Genomic DNA, 10310 nt, shown 5'->3' on the forward strand with positions numbered 1-10310 from the left:
ACTTGGTGGGAGTACTTGGTGGGGTGACTTGATGAACGGACTTCAAGGGTCGACTTGGCGAGGTGACTTGATGAACGGTCCTAAAGAGTTGACTTGGTGAGAGTACTTGGTGTGGTGACTTGATGAAAAGACTTAAAGAGTCGAATTGGTGAGAGTACTTGGTGGGGTGACTTGATGAACGCACTTGAAGGGTCGACTTGGTGGGGTGACTTTATGAACAGACCAAAAGAGTTGACGTGGTGAGAGTGCTTGGTGGGGTGACTTGATGAACATAGTTAAAGAGTCAACTTGGTGAGAGTAGTTGGTCAGGTGACTTGATGAACGCACTTGAAGAATCGACTTGGTTAGAGTACTTGGTGGGGTGACTTGATGAACGGACTTAAAGATTCGACTTGGTGGGCCGACCTGGCGGGGTGACTTGATGAACGAACTTAGAGAGTCGACTTGGTGAGAGTACTTGGTGGGCCGACCTGGCCGGGTGACTTGATGAACAAACTTAAAGAGTCGACTTGGTGAGAGTACTCGGTGGGCTGACCTGGTCACGTGACTTGATGAACGGACTTAAAGAGTCGACTTGGTGGGCCGACTTGGTCGGATGACTTGATGAACGAACTTAAAGGGTCGACTTGGTGGGTCGAACTAGCGGGGTGACTTTGTGAGAGTACTTGGTGGGTCGAACTGGCGGGGTGACTTGATGAACAGACTTAAAGAGTCGACCTGGTGAGAGAACTTGGTGGGCTGAGCTGGCGGGGTGAATTGATGAACGAACCTAAAGAGTCAACTTTGTGAGAGTACTTGGTGGACCGACCTGGTGGGGTGAGTTGATGACCGAACTTAAAGGGTCGACTTGGTGAGAGTACTTGGTGGGCCGACCTGGCGGGGCGACTTGATGAATGAACTTAAAGAGTCGACTTGGTGAGAGTACTCGATGGGGTGACCTGATGAACAAACCTAAAGAGTCGACCTGGTGAGAGTACTTGGTGGGCCGACCTGGCGGGGTGACTTGGTGAGCAAACATAAAGAGTCGACTTGGTGAGAGTAGTTGGTGGGCTGACCTGGTGGGGTGACTTGATGAACGAACTTAAAGAGTCGACCTGGTGGGCTGACTTGGCAGAGTGACTTCATGAACAAACTTAAAGAGTCCACTCGGTGGGCCGACCTGGTGGGGTGACTTGATGAACAAACTTAAAGATTTGACTTGGTGAGAGTAATTTGTGGGCTGACCTGGCAGGGTGACTTGATGAATGAACTTAAAGAGTCGACTTGGTGGGGTGACTTGATGAACGCACTTGAAGGGTCGACTTGGTGGGGTGACTCTATGAACGGACCTAAAGAGTTGACTTGGTGAGAGTACTTGGTGGGGTGACTCGATGAAAGGACTTAAAGAGTCGACTTAGTGAGAGTACTTGGTGGCTCGACTTTATGAGCAGACTTAAAGAGTCCACTTGGTGAGAGTGGGCCTAACGGGGCGATGTGGTGAGTGGGCCTAACGGGGCGAGTTGGTGGGGCGACTTGGTGAGTGGTATTAGAGAGCCGATGTGGTGAGGTGACTCGGTGAGTTGGTTCGTTGAGATGACATGGTGAGCTGACTTGGCGAGTCAACCCGGTGAGCGAACTTAAAGAGTCGACTTGGCAACGTACTCGAGTCGACTTGGTGAGGCGACCCGGCGAGCGGGCTCAAAGAGTCAACATGGTGAGGCGACTCATTGAGTCAACATGGTGAGGCGACTCATGGTGAGGAGCTATCCTTGAGGCGACTTGGTGGGCCTACTTGATTAGTCGACTTGGTGAGCCGACCTGACAAGCTGACACGGTGAGCGGGCTTAAATAGGCGACGACTTGGTGGGGTAACTCGGCAAGCCAACTTATCGAGGCGAGATGGTGAGTTGACTTGGTGATCTGACTTGGTGAGCGCACTTAAAGAGTCAACTTCGTGAGGTGACTCGGTGAGTTAGCCCGCTGATGCGACTTGGGCGGGCTGACCTGGCGAACGAACTTAAAGAGGCGACTTGGGCGGGCTGACCTGGCGAGTGAACTTAAAGAGTTGACTTGGCAACGCACTTGAACAATTGACTTGGTGAGCTGACATGGTGAGTGGGCTTAGAGAAGCAACTCGGCGGGGCGACTTGATGAACGGACTTAAAGGGTTGACTTGGCGGGGTGACTTGATGAACGGACCTAAAGAGTTGACTTGGTGAGAGTACTTGGCGGGGTGAACTGATGAACGGACTTAAAGAGTTGACTTGGTGGGAGTACTTGGTGGGCCGACTTGATGAACGGACTTATAGAGTCGACTTGGTGAGAGTAGTTGTTCTGGTGACTTGATGAACGGACTTAAAGAGTCGGCTTGGCGGGGTGACTTGATGAAAGGACTTAAACAGTCGACTTGGTCGGGTGACTCGATGAACGAACTTAGAGGGTCAACTTTGCGGGGTGACTTGATGAACGGACCTAAAGAGTTGACTTGGTGAGAGTACTCGGTGGGGTGACCTGATGAACAGACTTAGAGAGTCAACTTGGTGAGAGTCCTTGGTGGGCTGACCTGGTTGGGTGACTTCATGAACTGACTTAAAGAGTCGACTTGGTGGGAGTACTTGGTGGGGTGACTTGATGAACGGACTTCAAGGGTCGACTTGGCGAGGTGACTTGATGAACGGTCCTAAAGAGTTGACTTGGTGAGAGTACTTGGTGTGGTGACTTGATGAAAAGACTTAAAGAGTCTAATTGGTGAGAGTACTTGGTGGGGTGACTTGATGAACGCACTTGAAGGGTCGACTTGGTGGGGTGACTTTATGAACGGACCTAAAGAGTTGACGTGGTGAGAGTGCTTGGTGGGGTGACTTGATGAACATAGTTAAAGAGTCGACTTGGCGAGAGTAGTTGGTCGGGTGACTTGATGAATGCACTTGAAGAATCGACTTGGTTAGAGTACTTGGTTGGGTGACTTGATGAACGGACTTAAAGATTCGACTTGGTGGGCTGACCTGGCGGGGTGACTTGATGAATGGACTTAGAGAGTCGAGTTGGTGAGAGTACTTGGTGGGCCGACCTGGCCGGGTGACTTGATGAACAAAGTTAAAGAGTCAACTTGGTGAGAGTAGTTGGTCGGGTGACTTGATGAATGCACTTGAAGAATCAACTTGGTTAGAGTACTTGGTGGGGTGACTTGATGAACGGACTTAAAGATTTGACTTGGTGGGCCAACTTGGCGGGGTGACTTGATGAACGGACTTAGAGAGTCGACTTGGTGGGTCGACCTGGCCGGGTGACTTGATGAACAAACTTAAAGAGTCGACTTGGTGAGAGTACTCGGTGGGCTGACCTGGTCACGTGACTTGATGAACGGACTTAAAGAGTCGACTTGGTGGGCTGACTTGGCCGGGTGACTTGATGAACGAACTTAAAGGGTCGACTTGGTGGGTCGAACTAGTGGGGTGACTTGGTGAGAGTACTTGGTGGGCTGACCTGGCAGGGTGACTTGATGAACGAACTTAGAGAGTCGACTTTGTGAGAGTACTTGGTGGGTCGAATTGGCGGGGTGATTTGATGAACGAACTTAAAGAGTCGACCTGGTGAGAGAACTTGGTGGGCCGAGCTGGCGGGGTGAATTGATGAACGAACCCAAAGAGTCATCTTTGTGAGAGTACTTGGTGGGCCGACCTGGCGGGGTGAGTTGATGACCGAACTTAAAGGGTCGACTTGGTGAGAGTACTTGGTGGGCCGACCTGGCGGGGCGACTTGATGAACAAACTTAAAGAGTCGACTTGGTGAGAGTACTCGGTGGGGTGACCTGATGAACAAACCTAAAGAGTCCACCTGGTGAGAGTACTTGGTGGGCCGACCTGGCGGGGTGACTTGGTGAGCAAACTTAAAGAGTCGACTTGGTGAGAGTAGTTGGTGGGCTAACCTGGCGGGGTGACTTGATGAACGAACTTAAAGAGATGACCTGGTGGGCCGACTTGGCAGAGTGACTTCATGAATAAACTTAAAGAGTCCACTCGGTGGGCCGACCTGGCAGGGTGACTTGATGAACAAACTTAAAGAGTCAACTTGGTGAGAGTAATTTGTGGGCTGACCTGGCGGGGTGACTTGATGAATGAACTTAAAGAGTCGACTTGGTGGGGTGACTTGATGAACGCACTCGAAGGGTCGACTTGGTGTGGTGACTCTATGAACGGACCTAAAGAGTTGACTTGGTGAGAGTACTTGGTGGGGTGACTCGATGAAAGGACTTAAAGGGTCGACTTGGTGAGAGTACTTGGTGGCTTGACTTTATGAGCAGACTTAAAGAGTCCACTTGGTGAGAGTGGGCCTAACGGGACGATGTGGTGAGTGGGCCTAACGGGGCGAGTTGGTGGGGTGACTTGGCGAGTGGTATTAGAGAGCCGATGTGGTGAGGCGACTCAACGAGTTGGTTCGTTGAGATGACATGGTGAGCTGACTTGGCGAGTCGACCCGGTGAGCGAACTTAAAGAGTCGACTTGGAAACGTACTCGAGTCGACTTGGTGAGGCGACCCGGCGAGTGGGCTCAAAGAGTCAACATGGTGAGGTGACTCATTGAGTCAACATGGTGAGGTGACTCATGGTGAGGAGCTATCCTTGAGGCAACTTGGTGGGCCTACTTGATTAATCAACTTGGTGAGCCGACCTAACGAGCTGACATGGTGAGCGGGCTTAAAGAGGCGATGACTTGGTGGGGTAACTCGGCAAGCCAACTTATCGAGGTGAGATGGTGAGTCGACTTGGTGAGCTGACTTGGTGAGCGCACTTAAAGAGTCAACTTTGTGAGGTGACTCGGCGAGTTAGCCCGCTGATGTGACTTGGGCGGGCCGACCTGGCGAACGAACTTAAAGAGGCGACTTGGGAGGGCTGACCTGGCGAGCGAACTTAAAGAGTTGACTTGGCAATGCACTTGAACAATTGACTTGGTGAGCTGACATGGTGAGTGGGCTTAGAGAAGCAACTCGGCGGGGTGACTTGATGAACGGACTTAAAGGGTCGACTTGGCCGGGTGACTTGATGAACGGACCTAAAGAGTTGACTTGGTGAGAGTACTTGGCGGGGTGAACTGATGAACGGACTTAAAGAGTCAACTTGGTGGGAGTACTTGGTGGGCCGACTTGATGAACAGACTTATAGAGTCGACTTGGTGAGAGTAGTTGTTCTGGTGACTTGATGAACGGACTTAAAGAGTCGGCTTGGCGAGGTGACTTGATGAAAGGACTTAAACAATCGACTTGGTCGGGTGACTCGATGAACAAACTTAGAGGGTCGTCTTTGCGGGGTGACTTGATGAACGGACCTAAAGAGTGGACTTGGTGAGAGTACTCGGTGGGGTGACCTGATGAACAGACTTAGAGAGTCGACTTGGTGAGAGTCCTTTGTGGGCCGACCTGGTTGGGTGACTTCGTGAACTGACTTAAAGAGTCGACTTGGTGGGAGTACTTGGTGGGGTGACTTGATGAACGAACTTCAAGGGTCGACTTGGCGAGGTGACTTGATGAACGGTCCTAAAGAGTTGACTTTGTGAGAGTACTTGGTGTGGTGACTTGATGAAAAGACTTAAAGAGTCGAATTGGTGAGAGTACTTGGTGGGGTGACTTGATGAACGCACTTGAAGGGTCGACTTGGTGGGGTGACTTTATGAACGGACCTAAAGAGTTGACGTGGTGAGAGTGCTTGGTGGGGTGACTTGATGAACATAGTTAAAGAGTCGACTTGGTGAGAGTAGTTGGTCGGGTGACTTGATGAATGCACTTGAAGAATCGACTTGGTTAGAGTACTTGGTGGGGTGACTTGATGAACGGACTTAAAGATTCGACTTGGTGGGCCGACCTGGCGGGGTGACTTGATGAACAGACTTAGAGAGTCGACTTGGTGAGAGTACTTGGTGGGCCAACCTGGCCGGGTGACTTGATGAACAAACTTAAAGAGTCAATTTGGTGAGAGTACTCGGTGGGCTGACCTGGTCACGTGGCTTGATGAAAGGACTTAAAGAGTCGACTTGGTGGGCCGACTTGGCCGGGTGACTTGATGAACGAACTTAAAGGGTCAACTTGGTGGGTCGAACTAGCAGGGTGACTTGGTGAGAGTACTTGGTGGGCTGACTTGGCAGGGTGACTTGATGAACGAACTTAGAGAGTCGACTTTGTGAGAATACTTGGTGGGTCAAACTGGTGGGGTGACTTGATGAACGAACTTAAAGAGTCGACCTGGTGAGAGAACTTGGTGGGCCGAGCTGGCAGGGTGAATTGATGAACGAACCTAAAGAGTCAACTTTGTGAGAGTAATTGGTGGGCCAACATGGCGGGGTGAGTTGATGACCGAACTTAAAGGGTCGACTTGGTGAGAGTACTTGGTGGGCCGACCTGGCGAGGTGACTTGATGAACGAACTTAAAGAGTCGACTTGGTGAGAGTACTCGATGGGGTGACCTAATGAACAAACCTAAAGAGTTGACCTGGTGAGAGTACACTGTGGGCCGACCTGGCGGGGTGACTTGGTGAGCAAACTTAAAGAGTCGACTTGGTGAGAGTAGTTGGTGGGCTGACCTGGCAGGGTGACTTGATGAACGAACTTAAAGAGTCGACCTGGTGGGCCGAATTGGCAGAGTGACTTCATGAACGAACTTAAAGAGTCCACTCGGTGGGCCGACCTGGCGGGGTGACTTGATGAACGAACTTAAAGAGTCGACTTGGTGAGAGTAATTTTTGGGCTGACCTGGCGGGGTGACTTGATGAATGAACTTAAAGAGTCGACTTGGTGGGGTGACTTGATGAACGTACTTGAAGGGTCGACTTGGTGGGGTGACTCTATGAACGGACCTAAAGAGTTGACTTGGTGAGAGTACTTGGTGGGGTGACTCGATGAAAGGACTTAAAGAGTCGACTTGGTGAGAGTACTTGGTGGCTCGACTTTATGAGCAGACTTAAAGAGTCCACTTGGTGAGAGTGGGCCTAACAGGGCGATGTGGTGAGTGGGCCTAACGGGGCGAGTTGGTGGGGCGACTTGGCGAGTGGTATTAGAGAGCCAACGTGGTGAGGCGACTCGGCGAGTTGGTTCGTTGAGATGACATGGTGAGCTTACTTGGCGAGTAGACCCGGCGAGCGAACTTAAAGAGTCGACTTGGCAATGTACTCGAGTTGACTTGGTGAGGCAACCCGGCGAGCGGGCTCAAAGAGTCAACATGGTGAGGCGACTCATTGAGTCAACATGGTGAGGTGACTCATTGAGTCAACATGGTGAGGCGACTCATGGTGAGGAGCTATCCTTGAGGTGTCTTGGTGGGCCTACTTAATTAGTCGACTTGGTGAGCCGACCTGACGAGCTGACACAGTGAGCGGGCTTAAAGAGGTGACGACTTGGTGGGGTAACTCGGCAAGCCAACTTATCGAGGCGAGATGGTGAGTCGACTTGGTGAGCTGACTTTGTGAGCGCACTTAAAGAGTCAACTTCATGAGGTGACTCGGCGAGTTAGCCCGCTGATGCGACTTGGGCAGGCTGACCTGGCGAACAAACTTAAAGAGGCGACTTGGGCGGGCTAACCTGGCGAGCGAACTTAAAGAGTTGACTTGGAAACATACTTGAACAACCAACTTGGTGAGCTGACATGGTGAGTGGGCTTAGAGAAGCAACTCGGCGGGGCGACTTGATGAACGGACTTAAAGGGTCGACTTGATGAACGGACCTAAAGAGTTGACTTGGTGAGAGTACTTGGTGGGGTGAACTGATGAACGAACTTAAAGAGTCAACTTGGTGGGAGTACTTGGTGGGCCAACTTGATGAACGGACTTACAGAGTCGACTTGGTGAGAGTAGTTGTTCTGGTGACTTGATGAACGGACTTAAAGAGTCGGCTTGGCAGGGTGACTTGATGAAAGGACTTAAACAGTCGACTTGGTCGGGTGACTCGATGAACGAACTTAGAGGGTCGACTTTGCGGGGTGACTTGATGAACGAACCTAAAGAGTTGACTTGGTGAGAGTACTTGGTTGGGTGACTCGATGAAAGGACTTAAAGAGTCGACTTGGTGAGAGTACTTGTTGGCTCGACTTTATGAGCAAACTTAAAGAGTCTACTTGGTGAGAGTGGGCCTAACGGGGCGATGTGGTGAGTGGGCCTAACGGGGTGAGTTGGTGGGGCAACTTGGCGAGTGGTATTAGAGAGCCGACGTGGTGAGGCGACTCAGCAAGTTGGTTCGTTGAGATGACATGGTGAGCTAACTTGGCGAGTCGACCTGGCGAGCGAACTTAAAGAGTCAACTTGGCAACGTACTCGAGTTGACTTGGTGAGGTGAACCGACGAGCGGGCTCAAAGAGTCAACATGGTGAGGTGACTCATTGAGTCAACATGGTGAGGCGACTCATGGTGAGGAGCTATCCTTGAGGCGACTTGGTGGGCCTACTTGATTAGTCGACTTGGTGAGCCAACCTGACGAGCTGACACGGTGAGCGGGCTTAAAGAGGCGACGACTTGGTGGGGTAACTCGGCAAGCCAACTTATCGAGGCGAGATGGTGAGTCAACTTGGTGAGCTGACTTGGTGAGCACACTTAAAGAGTCAACTTCGTGAGGTGACTCGGCGAGTTAGCCTACTGATGCGACTTGGGCGGGCCGACCTGGCGAACGAACTTAAAGAGGCAACTTGGGCGGGCTGATTTGGTGAGCGAACTTAAAGAGTTGACTTGGAAACATACTTGAACAATCAACTTGGTGAGCTGACATGGTGAGTGGGCTTAGAGAAGCAACTCGGTGGGGCGATTTGGCGAGCACACCTAATGGGGCAAGGTGTTAAAATGACTAGGTGATTCGACTTGGTGAGCTGACTTAGGGAGCTGACTTGGTGAGCAAACTTAAGGGGTTGACTTGGTGAGGCAACCTAAATAGTCGACTCAGTGAAGTGACTTGGGGAGCCGACATGGTGAGCGGTCTTAAAGAAGAGGCGACTTGGTGGGGCAACCTGGTGAGGCGAGACAGTAATTCATCTTGGTGAGCCGGCTTGAGGAGCTGTGAGTGGACTTAAAGAGTCAATTCTTGATTTGGAAAAGACCACATGGTTAGATGACTTGGTGAGCCGACCTGGCTAGCAAAATTGGCAAGCAAACTTATAGAATCGACTTGCTGTCCCCAGCCAGGATCGCACGCCTGGGTCGACCCAACTTGGGTCACCCGACTAGGTCAACCCATCTCCATCGCCCTAGCATCGGGCGACCCGACTGGGTCGCCAGAGTGGGTCGACGAGGGGAAAAAAAAAAACAAAACAAAAAAAATCATGAGAGGCCCTGTACAGCGAAAAGCGCTAAATTTTGGGCATTACAAAAAAAAAAAAAAAAACAAGTTACCCGCTTTTGGATCACACACAAGTTTTAGCTCACGTATTGCCGAGCCGACTCGAGGTGTTACACCTAGCTAGCCGGATTCGAGGTAGGGTAGCCGAAATGATCTGATTTGAGAATTTTCTTTATAAAAAGAGATCTTTATAAAAAGAGAATTTTCTTTAACCAAAGAAGGAAGAAGTTAACCGCTTTTGGATCACGTACATGACTCGGGGCACCAAGTCGAGCACGGTGACATGAGTCCTGCGAAAAAACTGGAGGCGGTTAAGGCTCGAGGCGATACGAGTCGGGGTCACCGAAATAATTTGGGTTGAAAACTTTGGGCGTTAACCGAAAAAAAGAGTTGACTGCCTTTGGATCACGCACATGACTCAGCGCACTTAGAATCATGTCAAGCACGGTGACATGAGTCGTGCGAAAAAATTGGAGGCGGTTAAGGCTCGACGCGATTCGAGTCGGGGTTCGGGTAATTCGGGCGATTCGTGTCGAGGTTGCCGACACGGTTCGAGTTGAAAACTTTGGGCTTTAACCCCCAAAAAAAAAAATGTTTACCTCTTTATGACCACGTACATGACTCAGGGCACTTAGAATCAAGTCGAGCACGGTGACATGGGTTGTGCAAAAAATTCGGAGGCGATTCGAGTCGGGGTAGCCAACTCGATTTTATTTCAAAACTTTGGGCGTTAACCAAAAAAATAAGTTGACCGGTTTTGGATCACGTACATGAGTCGTCTGCCCTCGCAAAAATTACAAAACCCGGGGACCTGCCTGGAATTTGCAGTCGGAAGATTTTTCTGCCCTCACAAAAATTTACAAACCCCACCCGCTCGAAATTTGGACTTGGAAGTTTTTTCTGCCCTCGCGGAATTTACAAACCCCACCCGCTCGGAATTTGGCACTTGGAAAATTACGAAACCCCGCCTGCCCGGAATTTGGACTTGGAAGATTTTTACGCCCTCACAAAAATTGCAAACCCGA

The sequence above is a fragment of the Cupressus sempervirens genome, chromosome 2, assembly GCF_028749045.1.
Source record: "Cupressus sempervirens isolate cs-2001-9-10 chromosome 2, ASM2874904v1, whole genome shotgun sequence".
In the NCBI taxonomy this organism is placed as follows: domain Eukaryota; kingdom Viridiplantae; phylum Streptophyta; class Pinopsida; order Cupressales; family Cupressaceae; genus Cupressus; species Cupressus sempervirens.